The following is a 13220-nucleotide window of genomic DNA, read 5'->3' as shown; positions in this document are numbered from 1 at the left end:
ATGGGTGTTGGAGGGGGGGTTCCTCCGGAGACGCAATCTCACCTGAAGCTGGACTCTCTGGGGTTGGATTCTTGGAAGGGCGATAATTTTCAATAAGTTACAGGTGTAGATTCTCACACAGTGTTGTTTGTTTTCAAGTAGTTTCACGTGTGGATTCTCACACAGTATTTTATTGTTAATTTTCAAGAAGTTACGCTTATAGAGCCACACAGTGTTGTATCATTAGTTTTCAAGAAGTTACACGTGTAGATTCTCAGACAGTGTAGAGTCCATTATTTTCAAGAAATTACACGTGTTGATTCGCAGACTGTGTTGTATCGTTTGTTTTTAAGAAGTTGCACATATAGATGCTCTCAAAGTGTTATATCGTTCATTTGCAAGAATATACAAATATGGATTTTCACACAGTGTTGTTTTGTTAGATTTCAAGAAGTTACATCTATAGATTCTCACACAGTGGTGTATCCTTAGATTTAAATAAGTTATGAATATAGATTCTCACAAAAGGTTATATCGTTTGTTTAAAGATATTACTCACACAGTTTCCCACAAAATATTGTTTGCTTTGTTTTCAATAAGTTATGCTTATAGATGTACAGACAGCTTTGTATCATTTGATTTCAAGCGGTTACGAGTCTAGTTTCTCAAACTGTGTTGTATCATTAGTTTTCAAGAAGTTAAACATGGAGTTTCTCACACAGTGTTGTGTCGTTAGTTTTCAAGAAGTTACACGTGTAGATTCTCAGACAGTGTTGTGTAATTTATTTTCAAGAAGTTACTCATGTAGAGTCAAACACAGGGTTTTATTGATACTTGTCAATAAGGTATACATGTAGATTCTTACACAGTGTTGTATCATTAGTTTTCAAGGACTTACACATGTAGTTTCTCACACAGTTTGTATCATTATTTTTCAATAAGTTACACGTGTAGATTCTCAAACAGTATTGTATCGTTGGTTTTCAAGTATTTACGCGTGTAGATTCTCAAGACAGTATTGTATCCTTAGTATTCAAGAAGTTATGCGTATATATTCTCACAAAGTGTTTAATCATTATTTTTCAATACATTCAACATGTATACTCACACATTGTTGTATCTTTAATTTTTAAAAAGTTACACGTGTAGATTCTCAGACAGTGATGTTTCCTTTGTTTTCAAGAAGTTACACATATAGATTCAAACACTGTGTTGTCTCTTGACTTTTCAATTAGATACAAGTGTAGATTCTCAGACAGGGTTGTATCGCTAGTTTTCCAGAAGTTACTAATGTAGTTTCTCACACAGAGTTATTTCTTTAGTTTTCAAGAAGTTATGCTTTCAGCTTAGAACTCAGAGTTGTATGTTTAGATTTCAAGAAGTTATGTAGATAGATTCTCACACAGTGCTGTATCATTAGTTTTCAATGAGTTATGCACATAGAGACTCACAGAGTGTTTTGTCATTTGTTTTTAAGAAGTTACACATGTAGATTCTCTCACAGTGTTATATCATTTTTCAAGATATTATGCATATAGTTTCTCAAACAGTGTTGTGTCGTTAATTTTTACAAGTTACACCTGGAGATTATTTTCTATGGGTCCTCTGTCTTTTCCATTGGTCTGTGTGTATACATTTATGACAGTTCCATGCTGCTTTTTTAAATAAGCATTTCTCTGTAATACAGCTGAAATTATCATGGTGATATCTTGTACAGTATTCTTTTTCCCACTCAGGATCTTGTGTTTCCATAATATAATTTTTCCATTGTTTTTTACCGATGCCTCTGAAGGAAGGCATTTGGTATTTTGAACGTGAAATGAAGGAAATTATAGAAGGGCCAGTGCATGGGAACCTGCATTCCAGAAAGTGGACTGAAGAGTAGAGGTGAGGTGAATGGAGAAAGGGATGATACTACAAGTAGGAAGGTTGAAGCAGGTAGTGGCATGAGGGCAATGGGAAATGAAGGAGCAGAGGGAGTGTTAACAAAAGTGCAGTGTGCATTCCACAAACTACATGGGAACCTATGCTTTTGTAGCAAGTAAAAATATAACAAATAGGCACAATAGGATATTTTGTATGAAAAAACACATGGTGCAGAATTACTGGGAGATAGAGGTTTGAGTGGTAATGAGGACACGGGGTAGGGAAATGAAGGGTGGGGCATAGGCTAAACAAAACTGAGGATGTTTGAAGAAGTCATATGAAACCATACTAGTCTGTAAACAGATCAAAGATTTTTGAATGGAGTTTGAACAGAGATATCCCATGTGGATAGATAGTGCTGCTACCATAGGTTATTAAATGAAATCATAGTGCCAAACATAGGTTACCTCCCTGGAAATAACTGTTAGCGGATCCCCCAAATACCCAGAACAAGACAGAATACATCCATTCCTCTTGGTTGCCCATCATAACTGGATGGTAAAACCTTGGTACTGAAGACACTGCATACTCTGGCTGAAAGACATAGAGAAATAAACCTTGAATTGTCCATAAAGAGTTCTCTTTCCCCCTTTGATGGTTATCTTTCATAATACTAGAATGTATTCTCAGGTTTACACCTGGAGATTCCGACACTGTGTTGTATTGTTAGTTTTCAAGAACTTAAGTATATAGATTCTCACTCAGTATTGTATGGTTAGTTTTCAAGAAGTTACACGTGTGGATTGTCACACAGTGTTGTATCGTTAGATTTCAAGAAGTTATGTATATAGATTCTCACACAGTTCTGTATTGTTAGTTTTCAATATGATATGAATATAGATTCTCATACAATTTTGTATCGTTTGTTTCAAGACGTTACTCACATAGTTTCCCACAGAGTGTTGTTTCCTTTGTTTTCAATATGTTACCCTTATAGATGTACAGGCAACTTTGTATCGCTTGATTTCAAGAAATTTGGCATGTAGTTTCTCACACTGTGGTGTATCATTACTTTTCTAGAAGTTAAACATGCATTTTGTCACACAGAGTTGTATTATTAGTTTGCAAGAAGTTACACCTGTAGATTCTCAGACAGTGTTGTATCGTTAGTTTTCAAGTAGTTACAAATGTAGTTTCTCACACAGTGTTGTATCGTTAGTTTTCAATAAGTTACACATGTTTCTCACTTAGTGTTGTATGGTTACTTTTCACTGAGTTACAAGTGTAGACTATCAGACAGTGGTGTATCTTTAATTTTCAAAAGTTACACGTGTAGATTCTCACACAGTGTTGTATCGTTAGTTTTCAAATTTTACACGTGTGGATTCTCACAAAGTAGTGTATTGTTAGATATCAAGAAGTTATGCATTCAGTTTAGAACTCAGTGTTGTATCCTTAGATTTAAAAAAGTTACATTTATAGATACTCACATAGTGTTATATCGTTAGTTTTCAATAAGTTACAAATATAGGTTCTCATTCAATATTGTATAGTTTGTTTTCAAGATGTCAGTCACTTAGTTTCCCACAAAGTGTTGTTTCCTTTGTTTTCAATAAGTTATGCGTTTAGATGTGCAGGCTCCTTTGTATTGTTAGTTTTCAAGTGGTTGTTTATAAATTCCCCCACCGTGTTTTATCGCTAGCTTTTAAGAAGTTACAAGAGTAGATTCTCAAGGCAGTATTGTATCATTAGTTTTCAAGAAGTTACAGTTTTAGTTTCTCACACAGTGTTGTGTCATTACTTTTCAAGAAGTTACACATGTGGATTATCACACAGGTTTGTATATTTAATTTTAAATAAGATATACATGTAGATTATCAGAGAGTATTGTGTCCTTTATTTTCAATAAGTTACGATTCAAACACAGTGTTGCATCATTACTTTTCAATAAGATACACTTGTAGATTCTCAGACAATGTTTTATCGATAGTTTTCAAATAGTTACTCATGTAGTTTCTCACACAGTTTTGTATCGTAATTTTCAGGTACTTATGTATATAGATTCTAACTCAGTGTTGTATCGTTAGTTTTCAAGAATTTACACGTGTGGTTTCTCACACAGTGTTGTATGATTAGATTTGAAAAAGTTACGTATATAGATACTCACATAGTACTGTATCAATAGTTTTCTATAAGTTACGAATATAGATTCTGACACAATGCTGTATCGTTTGTTTTCAAGCTGTTATGTAGTTTCCCACAAAGTGTTGTTTCATTTTTTCAATAAGTAACACATATAGATGTGCAGGCAGCTTTGTATATTTAGTTTTCAAGCACTTACACATATAGTTTCTCACAAGTTTTGTATCATTAGTTTTCAATACGTTACATGTGTAGATCCTCACACAGTGTTTTATCTTTAATTTTCAATAAGTTACCCATGTAGTTTCTCAGATAATGTTGTATATTTATTTTTCCAGAAGTTACTAATGTAGTTTCTCACACCGAGTTATTTCCTTAGTTTTCACGAAGTTATCCATTCAGTTTAGAACCCACAGTAGTATCATTAGATTTCAAGAAGTTACGTAGATAGATTCTCACACAGTGCTTTATCGTTAGTTTTCAAAAAGTTACGCACATAGATACTCACATAGTGTCGTATCAGTTGTTTTTAAGAAGTTACACATGTAGATTCTCTCACAGTGGTTTATCATTAGTTTTCAAGATGTTATGCCTGTAGTTTCTCAAACAGTGTTGTTTCGTTAATTTTTATAAGTTATACGTGGAGATTCCCAAACTTTGTTGTATCGTTAATATTCAAGAACTTATGTATATAGATTTTCCCTCAGTGTTGTAATATTAATTTTCAATAAGTTACGTGTGGATTCTCACAGAACTGTATCATTAGTTTTCAATAAGTTACGAATATAAATTCTCACACAGTGTGATATCGTATGTTTTCAAGTTGTAACTCACGTAGTTTCTCACAAAGTTTTGTTTCCTTTTTTTTAAATACGTTACACGTATAGATATGCAGGCAACTTTTTATCTTTAGTTTTCAAGAAGTTACGCATGTGGTTTCTCACACTGTGTTGTGTCATTTGTTTTCAAGAAGTTACACATGTAGATTTTCACACAGTTTTGTATCCTTAGTTTTCAAGAAGTTACACGTGTAGTTTCTCAGACAGTGTGGTATCATTAGTTTTCAAGTAGTTACTCATGTAGTATCTCACACATATTTGAATCATTAGTTTTCAATAAGTTACACGTGTAGATCCTCACTTAGTGTTGTGTGGTTAAGTTACACATATACATATAGATTCAAACACAGGGTTGCATTGTTACTTTTTAAAAGATACACATGTAGTTTCTCACACAATGTTGTATCTTTAGTTTTCAATAAGTTACACGTGTAGATTCTTAGACTGTGTTGTATCGTTAATTTTCAATATGTTACAAGTGTAGATTCTCACACAGTGTTGTATCGTTAATTTTCAGTAAGGTACACGTGTAGATTCTCAGACAGTTTTTTATCGTTAATTTTTCAGAAGTTACTAATGTAGTTTCTCACACAGAGTTATTTTGTCAGTTTTCAAGAAGATATCCATTCAGTTTAGAACAAAGATTTGTATTGTTAGATTTCAAGAACTTAACTATAGAGATTTGCCCTCAGTGTTATATCATTATTTTTCCAGAAGTTACACGTGTGGATTCTCACACAGTGTTGTAATGTTAGTTTTCAATAAGTTATGAATATAGATTCTGACACAATGTTGTATTGTTTATTTTCAAGATGTTACACACATAAATTCCCACAACATTTTGTGTCCTTTGTTTTCAATAAGTTACATGTAGAGTTGTCCAGGCCGCTTTGAACTGTTAGTTTTTAAGAAGTCCACCTGTAGATACTCAGAGAGTGTTGAGTCCTTTATTTTCAAATAGTTACGCATATAAATTCAAACACAGTGTTGTTTCATTAGTTTTCAATAAGTTACACGTGTAGCTTCTCAAACAGTGTTGTGTCGTTAATTTTGATAAGTTACACGTGGAGATTCTCACACTCTGTTGTATCGTTAGTTTTCAAGAACTTACGTATAGAGATTCTCACTCAGTGTTGTATCATTATTTTTCCAGAAGTTACAAGTATAGATTCTCACACAGTGTTGTATTGTTAGATTTCAAGAAGCTACGTGTATGGATTCTCACAAAGTGCTGTATCACTAGTTTTCAATAAGATAAAAATATAGATTCTGACACAATGTTGTATTGTTTGTTTTCAAGATGTTACTCATATAGTTTCCCACAAAATGTTGTGTCCTTTGTTTTCAGTAAGTTACACATATGGTTGTGCAGGCAGCTTTGTATCGTTAGTTTTCAAGTCACATGTGTAGATTCCCAGACAGTGTTTTGTCCTTTATTTTCAAGAAGTTACACAAATAGATTCAAACCCAGTGTTGTATCATTAATCTTCAGTAAGTTACACATGTAGATTCTCACACAGTGTTGTGTTGTTAGTTTTACAGAAGTTACTAATGTGGTTTCTAACATAAGGTTGTTTCATTAGTTTTCAAGAAGTTCAGTTTAGAACTCAGAGTTGTATTGTTAGATCAAGAAATTTCCTAGATAGATTCTCACACAGTGCTGTGTAGGAGTGAACCCCACAAAACTATCCACCCATGAGTTGGGGGACAAGTAAATTAACACAGGTAGATATAAAAGGAAGTGAAAGGAAAAGGAGCCTCCCTTTTCTCTTGGAAGCCAGCCACGCTTCTAACTCCTAGCTTGTGCGACTCTCTCTCTGGTAAATAAATACATTGTTTTCCTTATAGCATTGAATATCATCATTATCTGTTGGCAGCTGTGTGGATTAGAAATCCTTGCCTCTGTGGCCCATGGCCACTTGACTTGACATGCAGAAGTGAGTGTTAATCAGCATTCCAGCTGCCTGTTTCTACCTACAGCCTCAGCTGCATTATGCGTTTCTCCTGAATTCCATTCAAATCCTATACCTCCGAAAACGTGGCCATTTCATCTGCAAGAGCGGGACCAGGCTACCTCAGCTGGCCCTGTCTTCCTCACATGTTCTGCTTCTGCTCCGGATCCTGCTCCTGATAACGCCACAGGTCAGATAAAATTAAACAGTGAGATCCAAACCAAAGAACTACAGCTCCCTAGAAGAAGGAACAATTTCAATTTTATGTATGCCAAAAGATCCTCCATGTTTTTAAAAGTGCCTAGGTAACCCACTTAAATCAGCAAATAAACATCCTAAATTCACTGGCAACAAAATTATTGCCTGTGAGGAGCCGCCCTCGCTATCGCTATCGCCATTAGAAGATGGCGCCGACATCCGTTGTCAGTTGGAGTCCACCGTTTAAGCTTTGCCTCTCCCGTGGCATCATCTGGGGTGATGAGCAAACCACCAATCCCAGCTCTACACGTCTCACTCGGAGCTCCTAGGCTTATATAAGGGGCTGGGTTTCTTAGTTTGGGGTCTCCCTCTCTGAAGCTGATCATCTATCTCTCAAGATGCATTAAAGCTTTACTGCAGAAGGATCCGAGTGTCCTGTGTCGTTCTTGCTGGCAAGACTGTGGCGCTGGACATCTGGTGCCGAAACCCGGGAACTCTTCAACATCGCCAGCGCCACGGGAGACCCCTCGGAAGATGGGGCAGATTTAGAACTGCAGGGACGTAAGTTCAGAGAGGTATGCTTGATCGTGAACACCCCCTTTCTCGACTTAGGCCTTAATTTGTCACCACCGTGGGACGGGTCAGTGGAGGCTTTGGTGCTAGTCCTGTTTGTCCTTCTTCTTCATCGTGGCTGGTGCTGAAAGAACGGTGCTGTCAGTCTGGTAAAGGAGTCAAGCACCATTTTTAGATAAGCCGAACGTGCGATGGGGTCATCACAGTCAGTGGTTACTGCCCTACAGACTGTGCTAAAATAAAGAGATCTTAAAATTGCACCACGAACACTTCAAACTTTTGTGAAGGAGGTAGATAGAGTAGGACCATGGTATGCTTGTTCCGGGTCGCTCACTCTGGCCTCATGGAACAAGCTAGGTAAAGACCTAGACAGGAAGCATGCAGAAGGAGATCACCGCTTAGATACCAAAGCCATTTGGAAGCAAGTTAAAAACTGCTTGGAGGATGAGGCCTGTCACCCTGCTATAGTAGAATGTTAGGGAACCTTAGAGGAAGTTCAGGATAGCATGTCAGAAACTGAACGGAGTGAGAGAATGGGAGCTCGCAAAAGGAAAGACATGTCTAAGAAAAAAGGCACTCCCAAGAAGTTAAGAAAGGGAGAGAGAAAGAAGGGAGTGATCATTCACCCCCTAACAAATCTAAGAAAAAGAAAAAGCCAGAATCTAGCCTATACTCTACGTAGAGCTAGAAGCCTTGGAGCTAGATAATTCCGATTCTGACACTCTGGATTCTAGCGAAGAAGGTGGTCTAGAGGAGGAGGTGGCACGGTATGAGGAAGATAGATATCACCCTGATAGACACCGGCCACTGAAAACAAAAATGAATGTGAGGCCACCGCCTATAAATCCGGCGGGCTCATGCCCCTCGGCGCCTCTGCCATATGAGCTTCAGCTGAATACTGGTACTGAGTACTTTTTACCTTTAGAGGAACGGAGAAAAATACAAGTGGCTTTTCCAGTATTCGACAATGCAGAAGGCAGAAGAGTACATACCCCGTAGATTACAATCAAATCAAAGAATTGGCTGAATCCGTTCGTAATTATGGCGGTCAATGCCAACTTTACCACAATACAGGTGGAAAGGCTTGCTAATTTTGCCATGACTCCCACTGACTGGCAGACGACAGTGAAAGCAGTGCTTCCCAACATGGGACAATACATGGAATGGAAGGCTCTCTGGTATGATGCAGCCCAGGTGCAAGCTAGAGTTAATGCCACGGCTGGAGATGAGAATCAGAGGCAGTGGACATTTGAAATGCAGACAGGTCAGGGTCAACCTGCCCTTAATCAAAACAACTAAATCTGGGGCGTCTATGCTCAGGTGTCAGCCGCCACTATTAAAGCATGGAAGGCCCTCACAAAAAGGGGAGAATCCAGTGGACACCTTACAAAGATTGTCCAAGGACCCCAAGAGCCATTTTCAGACTTTGTGGCCAGAATGACCGAGGCTGCCAGTCGCATCTTTGGTGATTCAGAACAAGGTATGCCCCTGATTGAGCAACTTGTCTATGAACAAGCAACCCAGGAATGTCGAGCGGCTATCGCCCCTCGCAAAAGCAAAGGTTTACAAGATTGGCTCAGAGTGTGCAGGGAGCTGGGGGTACCCCTACCCAATGCAGGACTAGGGGCCACCATTTTACAAACGCACAGGCGTGTCCCGCGCTACCGTCTCGCCAGCAAGAACGATGCGGCACACTTAGGATCCTTCTGCAGAACAGCTTTAATGCGTCTTGAGAGGGAGAGCATAAGCTTACAGAGTGGAGACTCGGGGAGCGAAAAGCCCAACCCTTATATAGATCAGCAGTCCCCACCTTGGAAGTGTCATCTCCTGACTGGCTCCTGCTTGTCAGCCCATATGACGCCATGGGAGAGGCAGAGAGTAAGGGATGGAAAAGTAGCAGGCACGTGTGCACCAAGGTTGTTTACTCCAACTGACAACGGATGTCTGCGCCATCTTGTAATGGAGAATGTGGGGGCGGCTCCCCACATCCCCCCCTTTTTGTTTTAATAGCAAACAGGCTCTCCCAGGACATTACAGGGTAGAGACAGTGGTTGAACTTCCCAAAGAACAAAATTAGTGAGACGTGTACGAAACCTATCCCTAGATTCATCAAAATCTGGGACGCTTCCGACCTGTCCTCTGCCTTTTTCTGGGAAAAGGGAAAAACACAGCAGGTAACCCTTATGCAGGACAACATGTCTCTCAGAGGAAAATATCTCTCTGTGCGCTGCCTTTGCTCAACACCCCTCTTGGGAGGCCAGACTAAAACTCTACCCTGTGCAATTAACCTAAGTTCCGGGTGTGCAGGAGCTGTTCAGTCGGCAGCCTATTGCTTAAGCATAGTCAACCAGATATCAGTTGACGCCCCTTGCTCGAGCACAGCCAGTGCTTGTGCTATGACCACCTTATCTCTTTTGTTTTGGGTTCTGAGCTTGCAGACCAGCCAGAGAATAAACACTATTCCGCAGCATAGGACTGCTCCAAACAATCCCACCCCCACCCATTCTTTGAAATATTAAACAGCTGAAGAAATCCATGAAGACAATCCCTGCGTGAAGGACAGGTCAACTCAAATTCATAGGTCCAATTCATTGCAATTAGTGCCATCAATGTCAAATTGTTCCCCTTTTTCACGGGAATATGTCTCTCCATCCTTTTGCTCCATAACGGTTCTGGTGAGTCGTTCTGGGACCCAAAAGGGATTTTCTTCATTCTGTGGAAAAACACAAACAGCTCCCCTGGATCTTATTAGAATAGGATCCGGGTCTTTCCATTCATTAGTTAGCACATTTTCCATTTTACAAATTCTTTGGGTCTTTGCGGATCCGAGCAATGCCTTGTTGCTGCATTTTGACCCTTATCATCCAGATTTTAAAAATTCATAGTAAACAATGCCATGGCAATAGCCACTCTTGGTGTTGGGGGCAACTCCTTCATAATTCCCCCTTTTTGTTTTATTAGGTAAGACTTAAGTGTGTGATGTGCTCGCTCCACGATGCCTTGTCCCTGAGGATTGTAGGGCAGGCCTGTAGTATGTGTGACTTGCATTTGTGCAAGCTTCCAGTTCCTGAAAAGGGTATAAGCCTTCTCCCTTTTTTGTTTATCTTCTAATGTCCCTCTTGAGGACTGTAAGGGCTCCCCCTTATCCTTAAATTTACCAGGGGGTTATCTTTCTTAGTTACAACCGGTTTCTTTTTATGTGCACCTAACCTTTCACTATGCTCGGTTTCTGACATGCTAGACAGATTGAGAGGAGCCATGATAAAAATAAACACCTGCGGCTCGAATGAAACAAAAGTAACGACCGCATGCAGCTCTTTTATCTACAAGAGACTAAAGCACACAGTCAGGCACTGCCACTTATCCTAACAATTGTAACGATGTAACAATTGTAACAGAGGCTCCAATCCAAAGTCCCAGAATAACATACCTCTCCGAGCGTAGTTACCTGCAGTTCTGAATCCTCCTTGAGTCCAAGGGGTCTCTGATGGTGCTGTCGATGATGAGGTCTCTGAGTTCCTGGGTTTCAGCACCAGATGTCCCACGCTACCGTCTCGCCAGCAAGAACGATGCAGCACACTTAGGATCCTTCTGCAGAACAGCTTTAATGCGTCTTGAGAGGGAGAGCATAAGCTTACAGAGTGGAGACCCAGGGAGCGATAAGCCCAACCCTTATATAGCTCAGCAGTCCCCGCCTTGGAAGTGTCATCTCCTGACTGGCTCCTGCTCGTCAGCCCATATGACGCCACGGGAGAGGCAGAGAGTAAGGGATGGAAAAGTAGCAGGCACGTGCGCACCAAGGTTGTTTACTCCAACTGACAACGGATGTCTGCGCCATCTTGTAACGGAGAATGTGCGGGCAGCTCCCCACACAGGCATAGAGATTTATCTAATCGAAAAGCTTGTTTTAATTGTGGGAACATGGGGCACCTTAAGAAAGATTGTCAAGCCCCTGAAAGAACAAGAGAACTGGAGCTTTGCCGTCGTTGTGGTAAAGGTTATCATAAGGCTAGCGAATGCATGTCAGTCCGGGATATAAAAGGGAGGCTTCTGCCCCCTATTGAAGAACCCAAGGTACCCCAATCAAAAAACAGGTCACGGAGCCCATGGTCCCAGGGCCCTCAGAAATATGGGAACCCATTTCAGAAAAGCAATCAAGAGAAAGTAGAGGCTTCCGAGGAACTCCCGGAATGGACTTGCGTGCAGCCTCCGACTTCTTAATCATGCCCCAAATGAATGTTCAGCCGGTCTCAGTCCATTCCCCTGGACCTTTGCCCCCTGCCACCATTGGGCTTATTCTGGGCTGCGGGTCCTTAACTTTACAGGGACTCATTATATATCCTGTGATTCAAGTTCTCTGTTCTAGCCCTCGGGGTGTATTTTCTATAAAGCAGGGAGATAGAATTGCACAACTGGTGTTGCTGCCCTCCCTTGGGGATGGAGAAACCTACACTTTACAATAAAGGGCTATGGGATCTTCTGGAAGTGATTCAGCCTATCTGGCTATACCCCTAAATGAGAGACCTACAATAAAATTGGTAATTAATGGAAAAGAATTTGAAGGGATAATGGATACGGAGCAGACAAAAGCATTATTTCACTCCATTGGTGGCCGAAGTCTTGGCCCACTGTTGTTTCATCTCATTCTCTACAAGGTCTTGGATACCAGTCCTCTCCTGCCATCAGTGCCTCAGCCTTAACCTGGTGGAACGCTGAGGGCAAACTGGGATGTTTTACCCCATATGTGTTGCCACTCCCTGTAAATTTATGGGGACGGGATGTTTTAAAAGCCATGGGCATGACCCTAACTAATGAATACTCCCCCCAGGCATCAGCCATTATGGCAAAGATGGGATATACAAAGGGTAGAGGCTTGGGTTAGAGAACAATGCAGAATGAAACCCATTACGCAACATGGAAATCGGGGTAGAAAAGGACTGGGTTTTATTTAGGGGCGGTTGAGGCTTCACGACCCATACCATGGAAAACAGAGGAGCTGTTATGGGTCTCTCAATGGCCTCTATCCTCTGAAAAATTAGAGGCTGTCACAAGATTAGTGCAAGAACAGGAACAGCTGGGGCATCTAGAGCCTTCTACCTCCCCATGGAATACACCAATTTTTGTTATTAAGAAGAAATCTGGGAAGTGGAGATTACTCCACGAACTGCGGGCCATTAACAATCAGATGCATCTTTTTGGCCCTGTTCAAAGAGGCCTTCCTTTGCTTTCTGCACTTCCTCAAGATTGGAAGCTTATTATTATAGATATTAAGGATTGTTTCTTCTCTATTCCACTTTACCCACGGTATAGACCAAGGTTTGCCTTCACTATACCTTCTCTTAATCATATGGAACCAGACAAGAGATTTCAGTGGAAGGTACTTCCGCAAGGCATGGCCAATAGCCCAACAATATATCATCTGTATGTGCAGGAGGATTTGGAGCCAATTAGGAAGCAAATTACATCTTTAATCATGATCCATTATATGGACGATATTCTTATTTGTCACAAAGAGTTAGATGTTTTACAAAAGGCTTTTCCCATGCTGGTGGCTGAATTAAAACAGTGGGGATTAGAGATTGCCTCAGAAAAGGTTCAAATTGCAGATACAGGGCTCTTTGTGGGCTCAATGATTACTCCCAAAAATATAGTTCCTCAGAAAATAGAAATT

The sequence above is a fragment of the Mesocricetus auratus genome, unplaced genomic scaffold, assembly GCF_017639785.1.
Source record: "Mesocricetus auratus isolate SY011 unplaced genomic scaffold, BCM_Maur_2.0 Super-Scaffold_100035, whole genome shotgun sequence".
NCBI classification, from domain to species: domain Eukaryota; kingdom Metazoa; phylum Chordata; class Mammalia; order Rodentia; family Cricetidae; genus Mesocricetus; species Mesocricetus auratus.
Note: the sequence above shows the minus strand (reverse complement) of the source record.